The sequence below is a fragment of the Strongylocentrotus purpuratus genome, unplaced genomic scaffold (assembly GCF_000002235.5).
Source record: "Strongylocentrotus purpuratus isolate Spur 01 unplaced genomic scaffold, Spur_5.0 spur5_scaffold_20, whole genome shotgun sequence".
NCBI classification, from domain to species: domain Eukaryota; kingdom Metazoa; phylum Echinodermata; class Echinoidea; order Camarodonta; family Strongylocentrotidae; genus Strongylocentrotus; species Strongylocentrotus purpuratus.
This window is the reverse complement of record NW_022145606.1, coordinates 7,702,436-7,721,488: the sequence shown is the minus strand read 5'-3', so window position 1 is coordinate 7,721,488 and position 19,053 is coordinate 7,702,436.

The following is a 19,053-nucleotide window of genomic DNA, read 5'->3' as shown; positions in this document are numbered from 1 at the left end:
GCCCAAATTTCCCCATGCCTTTGCCCAGGTTATATAATTTGTATTAAATTGCGTGCATGACATTTCACAAAATCTTTTATAAACTTTGAAGAATTTATACTATTTTCTGAATATTGTATATTCATAATTATTGATTTATATATATATATATTATCAAAATTCACATTTGTCATGATTAAACTGAAACAATTACTCTATAAAAATAGTGCATCCACACATATTACTAATACTCTAACTTGGATGCTGGTGTGAAGAAATAAGATCCTTAAGGAGAAAATAGGGAATTTATATCATCAATATAAGGAAAATAATTAGTGGATAGCGAGGAAATGACGTCACAGACTCCTGAGTGAGTTGTCAATTATCTAGTGATTTTTTAAAGTTTTTTCAATGTCATTACAAAATCATTACTTTCTTATTAGTTATCCGATTTTGCTCAGACTTGTTTTGATTGGTTAGTCTGATTTGCATATTGCTCCGATTGTCTCATTTTCGCTTGCGTGAATATTGCCAGCACAAACCACTGACCTCTACCTCCTGAACGGATCATCGCCCATTCCCATTCACTATACGTTACGTACTAAAAGGCTGTATTGTCTGACCGTTCATGAATATTCATGTTTTTGCTAAACTCGGCAAAATGTTTGCTTTTACTAAATGGAAAAATTACGGTGGGGGTTGGATGAAATGGACATAATGAAATAGGCAGAAGTGATCTATGATAATTCATGCTTTTTATGTTTCGTGTGCTCGACCTATAATCTTCAAATCGCTTGGTAAACTGAGTCCAAAGTTAGACTTGTTTCACATGTGTATTATAGGCAATGACGAGCTTGCAACCTATTTTGAAAAATTACGGTGGGGGAACTTTCAAAAGTCAATGAGACATGAGGGCTCCAATGAAAGAGCTAGTGATAACGTACGTCGGGGTGGATGTGCTTTTCGTTTAAACAAAAAATGAATTTTTAACGATTTAAAAAAAAAACGTCCATAGGCTAACATGTTAGGCTGCTGACTCTGATCATGCTCTGACGATAGGGGGCGTTGTGAAATGAGACTAAACGGAGCCATATGTCTGCTTCTATTGAAAGTCGGTTATTTTTGGAGTGGACTTTGGTATTAAAGGCATTATGCAATTTGCGTATATAAATATCTTATTATTTTATTATTATTTCTGGAGAATGGAATTTTCTTGGTTTGGGCAATCTTGTGTGCAGGGGTGTCTTCTTCTCCATTTCATTGTCATTTAAATAAAGAGATAGTCTTTAAGATAATCACTAATTTGGTAGGTTTGAAGAGTTTAAAAGAAGCTTAATGAGACAATCTATTGGTTTGCTTATAATATTTACAATATATTATTTAATGTAGCCTATATTTTACTTCAACATAATCATGCTCTGCATGCAAAGTTTGTTTTCCATTTTCTTCAACTTTACACAGGTTGTAAATTGACCACCTTTAGATTTGTCTAATCAATTAACTATTATCTTTGTAAAACGTGTTGCCCTAACCAGCAGGGTTAACATCGCAAACTCAGTCCTTTTTATCTCCTTCACTGTCAGGCCTACCGATTCCCCAGACGTAACAGATGCACATTTGCTAATAATCTCAAGAGAACTACTTCCGAATAATTTCTCCGATTTGTACGTTGCTCTGGGAATCCAATCAAGTATTGCACAAGGCATCCTAGCACAGAATGACTACCGACAAACATACATGCAACTTCTGCAGCTGTGGAAGAGAAGATCTCATAGGACATGGGCAGACCTGGACCAGGTTCTTGTAGAGTCAGAGTCTGGTGGTCTTAGATCCATTTATAAACAAGAGCCAAAGTAGAAAAAATATGCGCATGTGTACTTGGCTAGCTTGGCATGTGAGTATTGAGGAAAAATGAGAAAATCTGCATGGCTCGCCTGGAGGAATGATAAAAATGTTAAAATCAAACAAGTTTAGTGGAAATATGTATATTCTTTCATGTGAGGATTTTATTGTTTTTTAAAATAAGTTAAAGCAATGGTTTATCTAAAATGTACAGCAAATAGGAATTTTCTCCACTGACATTTGTTTTATTTTGTGTTTGTAGGCCTACAGGTTTTCAAAGTTTCGAGGTATAATGTCTTTTGGCAAAAAATTAATCTACATCGGCCACTCTCGACCCGGGTGTAAATGGGTACCTCTCAATGGCTGGGGAAATATTAATTACAGGGTCCTAAGGAAGAACAGCATTGATGCTGATGAGGCATCCCTGGAAGCAAAAAAACATAATTATTTTATTCAGTACTTTTCCGCACTTTTCCAGGTGCGCGCTTCTGTTCAAATAAACATTAATCAGTTTAAATAGCTATAACGCTGATGGAACAGCGTACCCGTCTACACAAATAGATTTTTCCGGGTAAAGCGCTGTGAAACAACAGTTAGTTAGTAAGAGCGCTATAGTAATGACTTTATTGTATTTGAATTGTACGCTTGTTTTCTCATTTCCGATGAAGCGCTTCCGTACTTCCGGGTTAGTGTTTGGTCACGTGACACGTAACACATTACTACCCACAGTGCATGCTTTCCAGACTTACAGATATCTTTCAATGTCAAATTACTGATCAGAAAGAGTCTTTATTTTAGGTTTGATCATTCGACAGGGACTGTCCTTCTGAATGTTTCAGAAGATTGGTTGGATAGTAGGGATAAAGGTGACATGGTCGGTATGGTCATTCACTCGACTAGATAAAGCACACATTTTTCTGTATAATTATTAGTTTGTATGTTCTTAAATTACAACTTGCTTAAAGCCGTTGATGTTTACTTTCCTCAATTAATTTTAAATGTTCCTTGTACCCTATTATGTTCTATGTTTATGATGTATTTTTGTGCACTCTGCCATTGACACATACATGTATGTAAACGTTGATACACTGTGTCATAGACTTGGGTTTCCAATGTGTATTTCTTTGTTCATATCGTGTCTGACTATTTATTTTGAATTAAGAAGACACACAAATATAATTAGGCAGACGACATCTACAATATCACACTAATTAAACCAGGCTGGTCTGTGCAGAAGTTATTTCTGCTATAATTATAATATGTTGTAAATAATTGTGTTATTGCATTATTTTCATTGATTTTTTCATGTAATGAATACTGTTATTACGTTGTAAATTAAACTGTATGTTTACATGTTATACCCTGCCTTGGCAAATCCATTGTCTTTGGTTATGTATGCTATATTGTGATATATGCCTGTATAATTACAATATATTTGTACTACTGTTTATTTTGATTATCAAATAAATGCTTTACTTATCATGTAGGCGGGGCAGAGCAAGGTACCCCCTTTCTTCTCCTAAGTCATTTGTCAAATGATTGTGACCTGTGGAAAGGGTACCTCTATTTCCCCAATTCGACTATCCATATAAGGGGGGGGGGGGTTCTCGAATCGGGAAAACAAAATTTCAATTTATTTACTGGGTGTACATATTTGCTCTGATAATGGATAATGCCTAAGGGGATAGCCTCGATAATTATTTTTACGTTTGTATACCTGCACTTCATTTGATTAACAAATGTATCATCAGCTGTGCGTTAGTACACCCCTTATATTCTGAGTATTGGGGGAGTCCTGCAATGGCTCAGTTATATACGCAGGGCACACTCAGCTGTTGGCGTTGAAGGTGCCTGTTCGTTTGCTTGATGCAGACAAAATTGTGAGGAGATTTCTTTCTTCTTCTTCTTTTCCGTCCGGTATAATACTGACCGCTGTTGGCGTATTATTGTACCTTGTGCTTTTTATCTGACAAGTGTACAGAGCAAGTAAAAAGCCTCTGTAAGAACTCTGTGTGCAGCTAAAATATAATTTTAATTCATATTTTTATTGGAAATGTTAAATGTGTTCATGATGATCATACTTTATTAAACTGTTTATCATAAATACCATGTTACCATTTTAGATTATTTACTATGAAATACATGTGCTACAAATTACTATTGATATTTTGGTGGAAATACTGGTGAAAGTGTGTAGGCCATTTAATCAGGCCTTATACTGCATCTGCTTTGCTGATACTTGTGACTTTTATTTGTCAATGCTATTAATAATGTTTAACAAATTACACTGAGTTATATTGTTAATACGAAATAATTAACGTTTTGTGAAAATGTGAATATATTGTATATGTGTTTTAGGCAAATGTAACTATTTTGTAATTGATTATGAAAGCTACATGTACAACATTGTAAAGTTGAAGTGAGCGCAATCTTGACTTCCTTCAGATTGGATGCCACTTTATAAAAGTCACTATTTTGAAGAAAGTTTTGTTTAAATGTAACTTTTAGGACATTTGTAAAGGTATAGCACAAAGTTTTTATAGACCCGAATGAAAGTCTTGTGCTACATGAGAGTTGGATGGTAACACTCATGTATGTCGATTTAGCACAGTGTAGCTGGTGCCGACCGGTGAGTAAAATTAAGGGTTCTTCTGTATTAATGTTGTATCTATTAATGCCAAGATGTTATTTAATGATGTCACATGCATTGTTATTATTGACACTACTGTAAATATTGCTCACTGAATTATATGAATGAATGAATCAAGATCTTTGTAAAAATGATGTTGAACAGAAAAGAATTGTATTGAATATTTGATAATTGATTAATATATAATTAATCTTTATTTGATTGACAGATTTCACTATTAAAGTGAACATGACAAATTTACTCTCCTTGTCCTAACGAACAACAACACGCATCTTGACTATTAAAATACAATTAATTGTAACAGGTGAATGAAATAATTTTCAACGAGGCACTTAACAAAGATGTGTGCATTAAATTTCGTGGTATTACAAAAAATGGCCAATTGAATAATAGTTATCATAACAGAGAGTAGATAGATAGGTCAGAGTCCTTGAATCGCTGTAAATACTTTCCTACTCTTCAGAGTGTCACCATAATGTATATAAACTTTCTAATGTTAGTATCTGTGCCTTTTCTACTTTTTTTGGGGAAGTATGTACTTGTTTTGAATAAATTTTGTCATTTAATATTTGTATCTCCTACGGTCATTTAATTATTCGATTTTTTTAGCTGTCTATGTTTTCTTCAAATGACGCAGGACTATACACTGTGTATGTGCGTGTGTGTGTGGGCGGGCGTGTGGGTATACACGTTTACATGTACAAACTCACATTTATATATAGAGTGAAACCTCAGTATAAAGAGCTCTGATATATTAGTATATTTGTTATAAGAAGCTGATTTGTGTTGCTCCCAGCTCTTTATTTTCTTATAATATAACTAGATTCCTGATATAAAATGACAATTTTCTTGGTCCCTAGTACCTCATGAAAAATAATTTTTCACTGCATAAATAAACACTTGGTATAAGGCAGGGTAAAGAACTCTGTTGAAAAGTTTAGGATTGACAAGTTGAGGATAAACTCAATTTCGCACATAGGGCTTCTTGAAGTTAAGATATAGAACTTTATAAACTTTACCTTCTCTTATGTAGGGCATATTTTTCAAGTTCTTGGTGGTTTTTCATCAGAATCAAACTCTACATCCTGACCTTTGACCCTGTTACCTCTATTGTCCTGAAGCCAGCATGCACTACTATTAAAAAAATAATAATAATAAAAATTTCAAACAATTTACGTCGACACCTTAAACTTCTGCCCGCACCATCGATTGAATGGTCACAACTAAACGAAGGGAAGCTGTGAAACTAAATAGCGACCATTCGAGGAGCATAGCTGAGGGGAAAATGAAACACTGAAAAAAGACTGAATAAATATTTGAGCCAGAGAAAAGGAAACAGCGCCATCTAATCATCGTTGATGAATAACTCGAAGAACAGTATAGCCAAGCGGAAATTATTTTGTTCAGATTGGACAGCCTTAAAACCTAACAACAACAAATCATTCAAGTTCTGAACAAGTTAACATTTTGCATACCCCGCTGCACAAACCTGCAAGTCATCTTAATCTTAATCCGAACTCAACGAGGACCCTCGAGAAAAGAAAAGAATATAAATCATTGTAATTTCAGAAAGTAATACATATCTGAACAAGACAGTGTAGAATAATCAATTAAACGTACATTAACTCGAATTTAATGTTGATACAATTATTTTCTTAATAAGATCTTTTCAGTGTTTCATGATTATATTGTGCTCAAAACCTTATCAGGATTGTTTCCCCTCTTTTAAGATGTAATTTTTCGCACTGCGATCTCCAAAACCTAAATCATTTATACCATCACACCAAACTGCAAACTAAATTAATTAACCATACCCTATATACTCAAATATTGAAGAACTAATTAAATGTCAATTTTATGTATGGCCCAGACTGTTTTGAAGCAATGTGCCCCCCCCCCACTTTTTCAGATTCCCCCAAATTGCCCCTTTTTACATAGGAAAATTGCCCCTTTTATTTTGTAAGAAGTGCCCCTTTAAAATTAGAAAAGTGCCCCTTTTACTTTGACAAGTGCCCCTATTACTTAGTAAAAATGCCTCTTCACCCTTTTCACCTCTGACGAGTGCCCTTTTTATTTTTGACGCGTGCCCCTTTTCCTTCGACATGTTCCCATTTTCCTTAGTAATAACCCAATAAACAAAATCACGTGAAAATCACGTCAATATCAAGGTATCGACTTGAGGAGAGTTACGTTCTTCAAACACCGGACATTTACGTAAATGTGTTAATACGTTTATTGCACTAGGTCACTTAAAAGACACGTACACTAAATAACGCAATTGTCACTGCAATATCACCATTATAATAACGTGATTATCCCTACCTTGGAGACCATGGTTTGGAAACCTAATACTCCCGTGTTTTTTTGGTTATGAAATTACATCTTCATAAACGAAATTATCGCGTCACAGAAACACGTGAAGCGTTAGTGATAGTTTTAGTCAAAATACCTGCGTGAAATTCACGTGAATATTACGTCGAAGAGGAAATATATTACTGTAACCCGCGTTCAACCCAATAATTACGCAAATGTTACACAATAAATAAACCAAAATAATGACGTTCTCATCCCGTTTCTGAACATCGTGTTTTGGATCTTCCATAATTACGTCCAGGCGCGCCGGAAGCAGTTTGGGATTAGAGGGGGTGGGGGGGGGGGGGGGATCGGGGGTGGTTGCAAACATCCCAGAGGAGAAAGCTAGTTGCAACTGGTCCAGTTGATGAACCAGTTAATGCCAACTGGTAACCCCGGAAATTGAAATGGGCTAAATTATCCAATTGGTCCAGACCAGTTAGAATTCAACTGGTCTAGCTGAGCCATTAGAACCATTTGATAAAACTTCCAACCAGTTGAACGGCAACAACACTTCAATACTGGTACGTCTGTATTTCCAATGTAAAGGCATTGGTAATATAAAGTAGACTTACATAATTTAATTAATCGAAATTTTTTCATATACTTGTATTTTATTGAAATTATATTAGTTCTAGTTAATGTTTTCCTTATTCATGTTTAATTAAATGTAATTTATACGAAGTAGCGAAATGTCCTAATAACTGGTAATTTATATTTGTAGTATTTTCGAAATGAATTTCATATAACTAAATCATCAGTAATTAAGAAATATGCTGTAAATTCAGATAAACTGTTTAAAAAACATAGATCTGCACGCACCCCGTATTCAATATGCAAATTAATTTGTGTCAGCTGGTTCAACTGGAAACATGCCAACAGTCAGCCCGCAGTCATCAACTGGTGCAACTGGAAATATGCACACAGACCGGTTATCAACTGGTGCAATGAAAAGATGCCAACAGTCAGTTATCAACTGCCAACTGGTGAAAATAGAAATATGCCAACAGACCACGGAACTTAAATGGTAACTGTGAAACCATCAAGACACCCAGAAATAACTCATTTTTCACACCTGGAAATCACGGAATACCCAGCTTAGATTAATAATCCGTTTGAGTCACGAGACCATCACCGCGGAACTGCTGGCAACTTTGACTACCATTTACATAGGTGTTTTAAGACACCTAATAATTACTATTTTTTCATACCTAAATATCACGAATTCACAGCTTAGATTAGTAATCAGTTTTAGCTACATGATCATCACCAATAAAGTTATGGTAACTTTGAAACCATTTAAAAAGGTATTTTAAGACACCTAATAATTACTAATTTTTCACACCTAAAAGTCACTTATGCCCAGCTTAGATTAATAATCCGTTTGAGTCACGAGATCATCACCGCGGAACTGCTGGCAACTATGACTACCATTTAAATAGGTGTTTTAAGACACCTAATAATTACTAATTGTTCACACCTAAATATCACGGATTCACAGCTTAGATTAGAAATCAGTTTTAGCTACGTGATCATAACCAAGAAAGTTATGGTAACTTTGAAACTATTTAAAGAGGTGTGTAAGACACCTCAGAATTACTAATTTAATATAACCAGAGATTCACGGACAGAAAAATAAGACGATTAGCCGGTGTAAGTAATGTGATTATTACCATCAACCTGGATAACCTGTGAAACCAATCGATTAATGTGCTTACAAGACCGAATAATTACTTATTTATCACCACCATCGGTTAACGGACAAAAAACTCGTTGCTTGGTCAAGTGGTTATTTGGTCATAAACACGTGATTTACAGAGGTAAGTGGAATCACGTTACTCCAGTCGCGTGATAAATTGGTGGATTTTAGGTTAGATGAAAACGTGAACAGGAGTACCTTTTTTTTTAATGAAAGCACGTGTCGATAACGTTTAAATTTAGTTCAAAGGGAACCATACTTTAAAATCATTTCAAATACACTCCCAAAAGAGGTTACTTTTTAGTGTTTTGTTTATTGGGAAGTGTCCATTTTCCATTCTCATAAATCTTGAAATTATCTTGAATAAGTGCCTTTTTTAATCTCTAGTAGTAAGTGCCTCTTTTCAGGTACGAGAAGTGCCCCTTTTCACTTTTGATAAGTGCCCCCTTCACCTCTCATAATTGCCCTATTCAAAACTGAGAGGTGCTCCTTTACTTTGACAACTGCCCCTTTTTTCATTTGTAAGAAGTGCCCCTTCTCCTTTTAATAACTACCCCTTTTTTAAACACGGATGAGCACACCTTTCATTTTAACATGTGCCCCCTTTTTTTCTAATAAGTGCCTCTTTTCCTTTTGATATATGCCACAATTATAAAAGAGAGAGCTCCTTCCCCTTCTCATAACTACCCCTTTCCCTTTCTAATAAGTGCCCCTTTTCCTTATGATAAGTGCCCGCATTAAAAAGAAAGAGCTCCTTCCCCTTCTCATAACTGTCCCTTTTAAAAATATGAACGGTGTCCCTTTTCATTCAACAAATGCACATTTTCCTTTATTATAAGTGCCCCTTTTACATTTCCATAAGTGCCCCTTTTCCTTTCTAATAAGGGACCTATCCCCTTGTCACCTCTTATAAATGCCCCTATCAAAATCTGATGGGTGCCCCTTTTCCGTCAACAAATGCCTGTTTCCCATTTTCGTAAACACCTCTTTTTCATCACTGGTGAGTGCCTCTTTTCAGGAGAAAAAATGCCTCATTTTCACCTCTTATAATTATCCTTTGTACTTTGACACGTGCTCCTTTTCTTTTCTAATAAGTGTCTTATCCCTTTCGATAATTGTCCCCTTTTCATGTAATCATTAAACGTGCCCCTTAATAAAAGCGACTAAAAGCAATTTCCCCCAAAGTTCGCTCGCTGCGCTCGCTCATATTTAAAGATGATATAAGTATGTTACTTATCAAAGGTCTTTTCAGTCTTCCGTTATGAGAATGTGTTTATAACCCCATCACGATTGGCTTTTTTCCTCTTTATAAGATGTAATTTTTCGCACTGCGACCTCACAGATCTTTAAAAAAATTCTCGCTCGCTTCGCTCGCTCGTAAATGCATATTCAGACATCACACCCAACTGTAAAGTATGATACTTAAGCGATATCTTGTATGAAGTATGAAGAGAAACAAATATTGAAATCGTCCCTGATAATGTAATCACAATGTAGGGGTATATACCAATGTCTAAAAAATTGTATATTTTCGCTTTGAGATTTCCCACTGTAGGTGCCCCTTTTTTCCAGAAAGTGCCCTTTTTTGTTGGTGCCCCCCCCCCACTTTGGAAGTCGCTCGGCCGCCCCTGGTTGCAATGAAAGTGATAGTGACGACTGACGGTGTCGTGCTTTTGCCAACGTGTAACAAATTGCTATGGCATCTCTAGAATGAAAAATAAAAACATATACGGCGATTTAACCCTCATAACAATTGAGCTTTCAACAGTTACAGCAAAAATTGATATCTAATTAAAAAGACCTTTTCATTGATTAAATGTCCTTAATATGCAAAAATCTATTTCATACCCAAACACCAACTAATCCTCATACAACTTATTTGAAGTGTGTTTCAGGCTCAAAACAGAGTTAGGGGTGACTTTAATGAAAAACAGCTATTTGACTAACCTCATAATCCATAGACAGTCTACTCACATATTCCTTGGATGGGAGAGTTCCCCTTGAGACCCCACTACTACTCGTCTTTAAGATATTAAGTTTGGTGTTGCGATGTCATTGTGAAAACATTAACTAATGACTCGCCCTAATTTTGATATGTTAACAATATTTTCATAACTTCTTAACAACATTGTTTACAGAATACCAATCTTATGGTAAAAAAAACCGATACTAATAATAACAATATTTAAAGTGATAATGAAAAGAGTTATAATAATGATAGTAGTAATAACAACAATACAATTAATCGTCATAATGATACAAAATTATGACAATAATAGTATTAATAATGATTATACAAATACCAATAACATCAACCATACTCTTTTTACAACTGCTACTACTGCTACTACTTCTATATAGGCCTACTACTACTCATATACTATTACTAACAATATGAATAACAACAGTGATAATTATTTGTATAAATGTAAGTAGTATCATTATTTACATGAATGGTCTGATGTTTTTGCTTTTGACTTCATCGCCGTAGCCCTCAGCGAGAGATTTCATCTCCGGTTTCATCCATATTCAAGAGATCATGCGCTAATTTACATAATGGCTGTACTCGTCGTTGCTAGGAGACGGTAACACAACCGGTGTCCCCACCGAGCAAAAGCAACGGCGCGTCGTGAATTGATCAATAGCTCGTTATATGGGAAAGGCGATCATCATATATGCATATACGGACCGAAAGTGCTTGACTAATACCGTGGGAGAGTAAAACTTTCGTTAATAAAATAAATGTTGCTTTGCTGAAATTGGGGGTAAAAACAAAAGATTAAGAATATAAAAACTTGATGAACTTTAAATTGTATATTGACTTTTAATCTGGTTACATGTACAACACATTCTTGGTTGACGGAGATATGATGACTATTATACATGATATCAGCCAGAACAAAATATTACTAAGTAGATGTATCAAGAATTAGACATTGACTGCTTTACAGTGCACACATAGTTGTCTGACACAGTGGCGTTATGAGACAAAATTTTGGGAGGTCAGAACAAAATCCTTATCACCACCAAGTAGCATAATGCATGGGCAGCGGAGCATCTTCCAAAATAAGATCGATTGATATTGATGGCTTGGTGGTAGAGTCGCTGCCCGGCAAGCAGTAGATGCAGGTTCAAGTCCTGCTGGTTCAAAGATTATTTCTGACTTGTTTTTCAATGCAGATCGATCAATCGATATTATTTACTGGGTGTAAGCCACAAATACGTATAAATAATAATAATAATAATAATGTTCAAAACAATAATATTACCAATAACAAAAGAAGTATTAATAATGATTATAATAATAATAAAAACATGAACAATACTTCTTCTTCTACTACTGCTACTCCTACTATATATATATATATATATATATATATATATATACACATATATACTATTTATGAACTACAACTAACAATATGAGAGATTTCACCCTCCCTCCCCGCCCCCACTCAGTGTTATTTAAGGTACGCATATACGTGTTTCCAGCACCCCACCCCCCCTTTCAGCAAAACTCCGGTGTGTAAAGTCAATAGGGGTAGATCTTTTTTATTTGTGATACGAGCTGTTTCACCTCCGTTCCCAGCGTTGGGGGAGGTTCATCCATAATAAAGAGATCATGCGCTAATTAACATAATGGCTTGACTCGTTGCCATGAGACGGTGGAACAACCGGTGTCCCCAAAGAGCACTAGCAACGGCGCGTCGTGAATTGATGCAATAGCTCGTTATACGGGAAGGGCGATCATCATATATGCATATGCGGACTATAAGTGCTTGACTTACCGTGGGAGAGGGCCATAGTTCTACCTAAATTTGTTTAATAAACATGACATCATATGAAACTGCATCATAAAAAAGCTCTTCCAAACAGGATCTACGACCGTACGAGCAGGTAATATATATAATAGTCATATTTGGTAATCGCGTAGTATCTTATGTCATGAGTGATGATATTTTTTTTCAGATTCTTAGTCTGCATGGTTGGTGATAATTCGATATTGTGACTTTAAACTGCAATAGCAGAGGCGGCCCTCCCGCGAAAAGTGCCCATTTTACTTTGTTAGAAGTGCTTCTTTTTACATAGGCAGGGTGCCCCTTTTACTTTGAAAAGTGCCCCTATTCCATTATAAAAATGCCCCTTTTTTATCCCTGGTGAGTAGGTCCTTCCAGGTTTAAGAAGTGTCCCATGCTCACCTCTGATAATACCCGTTGTACTTTGACTCGTGCTCCTTTTCTTGTCATAATGTATCCCTTTCGGTAAGTGTCCCATTTTCCATCATCATTAAACGTGCCCCTAATTTAAAGCGACTTAGAGCGACGTCGCTCGAATTTAGATATGATATAATTGTGTTACTTTCAAAGCTCATGTCAGTCTTCCATTATGAAAATATGCTTATAACCCCATCAGGATTGTGTTTCTTCCTCGTTGTATGATGTTATTTTCCTCGGTCGCTTCGCTCGCTCGCAAATGAATATTCAGACATCCCATCCAACTGCAAAGTACAATGCTTAAGCAATATATTGTGTGATGTTTAAAGAAAACAAATATTGAAATCATCCCTGATAATGAAACCACAATGGGGTATAAATTATACTAATGTCTAAAAAATGTTTATTTTCGCTTTGAGATTTTCCATTGTAGGTGCCCTTTTTTTCCAGAAAGTGCTCTTTTTTGTTGGTGCCTCCGCCCCCCACACTTTAGAGGACAAACATTTGGGTTACCCTACCTAACAACACGTAATATGTGCATTTTGCATTCTGACTATTGATATACAACTATTCATTACTGGTGAATGTAATATTAATACTAAGGCCCTTGACAAAGACGTATGCATTAAATATGGTTAGTTTAAAAAAAAAAAATGTCTATTCTTCGATAGTCTGGTCTCTAACGTAAGATTAGTTGCCATGAGACGGTAAAACAACCGGTGTCCCCACAAAGCGCAAGAAACGGCGCGTCGTGAATTGATGCAATAGCTTGTTATACGGGAAGGGCGATCATCATAAGCATATGTGGACTAAAGGTGCTTGACTAATACTGTGGGAGAGTAAAACTTTCGTTGATAAAATAAATGTTGCTTTGCTGAAATTGGGGTAAAAAAAAAGGTTAAGAAAATAGAAACTTGATGAACTTTAAATTGTATATTGACTTTTAATCTGTTTACATGTACAACACATTCTTGGTTGACGGAGATATGATGACTATTATACATGATATCAGCCAGAACAAAATATTACTAAGTAGATGTATCAAGAATTAGACATTGACTGCTTTACAGTGCACACATAGTTGTCTGACACAGTGGCGTTATGAGACAAAATTTTGGGAGGTCAGAACAAAATCCTTATCACCACCAAGTAGCAAAATGCATGGGCAGCGGAGCATCTTCCAAAATAAGATTGATTGATATTGATGGCTTGGTGGTAGAGTCGCTGCCCGGCAAGCAGTAGATGCAGGTTCAAGTCCTGCTGGTTCAAAGATTATTTCTGACTTGATTTTCAATGCAGATCGATCAATCGATGTTATTTACTGGGTGTAAGTCACAAATATGTTTAAATAATAATAACAATAAAGTTCATAATAATAATATTACTAATAACAAAAGAAGTATTAATAATGATTATAATAATAATAAAAACATAAACAAGACTACTAGTTATACTCCCACTACTACTATAAATATACTATTCATGAACTACAACTAACAATATGAGAGATATCACCCCCCCCCCCCTCCCCCACTCAGTGTTATTTAGGGTACGCATATGCGTGTTCCCAGCATCCCCCCTTTCAGCACAAGTCCGGCGTGTACAGTCAATACGGGCAGATCTTTTTCTTTGTTACGAGCATGAGATTTGGGGAACACGCGTGCAGTACCTTAGTCCAGTTTCTGTACTGTTTTCGTTTAGCGCACCCAATCAGCTCTGGACCCCGACGGAATTTTGGGGGTTGCGCAATCAGTGGAGATACCGCGCTGTATGTGCATAGATGCATGTAATAGAAGAATATAAACAAAGAATGGCCTGAATCTAGACTAGCAGTACCTCCGTTCCCGGAGTTTGGGGAAGTTCATCCATAATAAAGAGATCATGCGCTAATTAACAAAATGGCTTCTCTCGTTGCCATGACACGGTGAAACAACCGGTGTCCCCACAGAGCACAAGCAACGGCGCGTGGTGAATTGATGCAATAGCTCATTATATGGGAAGGGCGATCATCATATATGCATATGCGGACTAAAAGTGCTTGACTTACGGTTGGAGAGGACAATAACTCTACATAAACACTTTAATAAACATAACATCATATGAAACTGCATTATAAGAAAGCTTTTACAAACAGGACCTACGACCCTACGAGCAGGTAATATCAATAATAGTCACATTTGGTAATCGTAGTATCTTATGTCATGAGTGATGATATGTTTTTTTCGGATTCTTATTGTGCATGGTTGGTGATAATTAGATATTGTGACATTAAACTGCAATAGCAGAGGCGGCCCTCCCGCGAGTAGTGCCCCTTTAACTTTGTTAGAATTGATCCTTTTTACATGAGCAGGGTGCCCCTTATACTTTGAAAAGTGCCCCTATTCCAGTATAAAAATGCCCCTTTTTCATCCCAGGTGAGTAACTCTTTCCAGGTGTAAGAAGTGCTCCATGTTCACCTCTAATAAATACCCGTTCTACTTTGACACGTGCTCCCTTTTTTGTCTTAATGTATTCCTTTTGATAAGTGTCCCCTTTTCCATTATCATTAAACGTGCCCCCAATTTAAAGCTACTAAGACAACATTCCCCCAAATCTCGCTCGCTACGCTCGCTGGAATTTAGAAATTATATAATTATGTTATTTTTGAAAGCTCATATCAGTCTTCTGTTATGAGAATATGATTATAACTCCATCAGGATTGTTTTTCTCTTTATATGATGTAATTTCCTCGGTCGCTTCACTTGCTCGCAAATGAATATTCAGACATCCCTCCCAACTGCAAAGTACAATATAAAGAAAACAAATATTGAAATCACAAAGTATGTACTAATGTCTAAAAGATGTATATTTTCGCTTTGAGATTTTCCATAGTAGGTGCCCTTTTTGTTGGTGCCTCCCCCCCCCCCCCCCCCCCTCTACACTTTGGAGGACAAAAATTTGGGTTACCCTACTTAACAACACGTAATATGTGCATTTTGCATTCTGACTATTGATATACAACTATTCATTACTGGTGAATGTAATATTAATACTAAGGCCCTTGACAAAGACGTATGCATTAAATATGGTTAGTTTAAAAAAAAAAAAGGTCTATTCTTCGATAGTCTGGTGTCTAACGTAAGATTAGGAGTACAAGTATGTTTTATGTTAGGTTTAGAGATTTGGTTGCAAGTAGATTTTATTAGGTTTCGGCCAGGATAAAAATTGGGATTATTTTTTTCTTTCTTTCTTGATAAGTTTTATTGGTTAGAAAACACAATGGTTTACAAAATATGCATTACATCGTTATGCAGAAAAATAATGAATAATCATATTGTTTCACACTTACAATCTTGTGGTTTCACATTTCAGTGTAAAATTTAAAAAACATAGCTTGATACTTCTGTATACCCTGGCCGCACAGACGATACGAGACCGAAACTAAATGGAAAGAGAGAGAGGCCAAGAAGTAAAAAAAAAAAAAAATTATAGCCCCTTCCTCACCCGCCGGTCCGTAGTCGGCCCGGCCGCTCCGCCGGGGCATAACGCATGATATAATATGACCTTTTCTATTACATAATAGAACATAGTACACAAAATACACCACAACATGAATAAAACAAAACAAATGTGACATAAACAAATAAATCTATCCCTTGAAACGTTTTGCACATAATATAATATATAACATTTATCATTATGCAACGCGGAAATACTTGTTGATGTTAATGGTGATACAAGACAAAATATAATCATTAAATTGTTTCAAACTAGGTATACTCTCTTGATATTTGCAACGTAGAATGAACTGTTTACCAAGTAAACCTAAGAAAATTAAAAGCTGAGGTGGCTTGACTTCTTGGTTCGGTAATTCCTAATAAAATGATTTTGCCTGTAAGAAAATAATCGGGATTAGAATCAGTCGTTCTTCTGCGTAGCGCATTCCAAAAGGCTGCAATCTTAGGACATGTAACAAATAAATGGTCCATTGTCTCGGGTGTCGCATTGCAAAAAGAGCACAGTGAGTTTGTTTTCTTCCTTTACGTGCCAGCCATTCATCAGTTGGGATTAAATTATTCAAAATTTCAAAGTGCGTAATTCGAAGTCTGGAGTCAATTGTAACATTTGCTGGTACAGTAAAGAGATTTGACACTTGTTGCTCATTCATATTATACAGCTCATTGAAACGAGTAAATACTTCAGAAGTTTCTGGGTTATGAAGTCTTAGAAAAGTACGATAAAGTTGCTTCGTCATTATTTTATGGATTTGTTTGAATTCAGAATCATAGAAAACAAGTAGGAAAATCTCTTAGATCTTTAACGAGATGATGATAGTTTTGATGCAAAAAGAAATGCTTCCATGCTCCTGGTATTTTATTATAACAATCTAGCAATACAAAATACTCAGTGAATTCTAAATCCTTTTCTTTACATTGGGATTATGGTCATATGAAATATTTTGGTCACTATTGGGTTTTAAAGGTTTAAAGGTACTATGTCCCTTTTGCAGACAACCTCAAATTCTGTAAACTTTGCAGGAATTAAGAATACGTCATGTATGTCCTATCTGTGAAATTTGAACGTTAGCAGTGTTTTAATATTCAAGTAATCAAGAACAAAATATTACTTGGTCGATATATGTATGTTTTTTAATTTTTTCCGCATATCATTCTTATATGCGTTCACAGGGTTTCGTTTGCTGTATAACATCGCAACACACCTTAGAAATAATCATGGTTAACAAGGGTGCTCTGTTCGACGAACTTTCAGGAAACCTTCCAGCTGCCAAATATTCAGTGTTTTGCAATCAAATGGGCGTAGACTACAATGAAGCGAAGCGCATGCTGACGAGATGTAATGAGAGTTACAACGAGGCTCTGAGAGTTCTTCTATCTCAATGGGATCAAAAGAGGAAGGGTGTCACAAGGAAAGCACTCGAATGTGCCCTGGTCGATGCAGACGTCGGTGGACTCTGTTACATTGTGAAGAAACATTATGAAAAGGGTAAATTTCAGTCATTCCTTATAGGATTTATACTTTGTGTATACATACATTTCTGAAATCATTTGGAAATTTGCCATGGTGAAATACTCACGAAATTGTGATCTCAACATGAAAAAAAAGTTACATCTGTTTTTGACATGCATCAGTGTTTTGATCACCATTAAAGGGATTTGGTTACATTTTTCAGATGAGAGAAAATGGTCCCAAGGTAGTGAATTCAATGCTAAATATACAATTAAAGACAATCTGAAAGTTTGAACGAAAACAGACCATTTTACTAATCATAATAATTGGGGAAAAATGATCTTGGCGATTCCTAAATTCTCCCAACTATATTATATATCGTCAAAAAGCAATGAATTTCATTCCAAACATTTAAATGTTGAAACATTATAAACAGGCTGTGTGGTGGATTATATTAAATCAAAAAGCGGTTTTACAGACCCACTATTTCGGCACAATTACACAATGACAAAATCTGAAAAATTAATTTGATGTAACAAGTTCCTTTTTTTTTCAAACAAAAGGTTAAACATTCAATTGCATTACCTGAAAATATGAACAATCAAAACCGTTTCCTTCCTTAGAAACACACATTTGTATTAATACAAGCTTCAAGTTTTATTGTGAAACTTACGTTACCATGCCGTCAAAACGAAAAAAAATATTAAGTCTTAAGAGTCGGTCAACTTGTTATTGTTACTTGCTGCAATAGAAAGTATAGCGTTCCTACTTGGCAAATGCAGGCCATTAAAACCAATTTATATATATATATATATATATATATATATATATATATAAATATATATAAAAGTGCGAGAATTCTCAACTCCGACATGACAACGGGTGTTCCAGAATATGTAGGCGTGAAGAAAATGGTCTAGGAACGTGAGACGTAGCTGTACTTTACAAGTTTATTACGAGCTTTCGGCTTGTGAGGCCTCCTTCAGGTTCTGAAGTGCAAACACATACAAAAACAAATACATTGTATGAACATGGCATACACATTTAATATCGCTCAATCATAGTCAAGCATCATGAACATAGTAACAATTAGTACGAGAAATACTTTCGGAATAACTTAGAAATGATTATGCAAATTCAAAGTGTTTACCTTGCTTGTGTGTTGGGCTATCGGTCTTGGGAGATATATCATATTTAAACCACGAAAACAAAATGTTAAATGTATATTTACATTATGAACATTACATTTACAGGTTCTTCTTCATTCGTCGTGGGACCACTTCCGTAAGGCTTAGTGCCCGCCCCCCCCCCCCACTCAGAGGTCGGAATGACCGCATGCGTGTTGCCAAAATGTCCGGTAAAGGGGTACT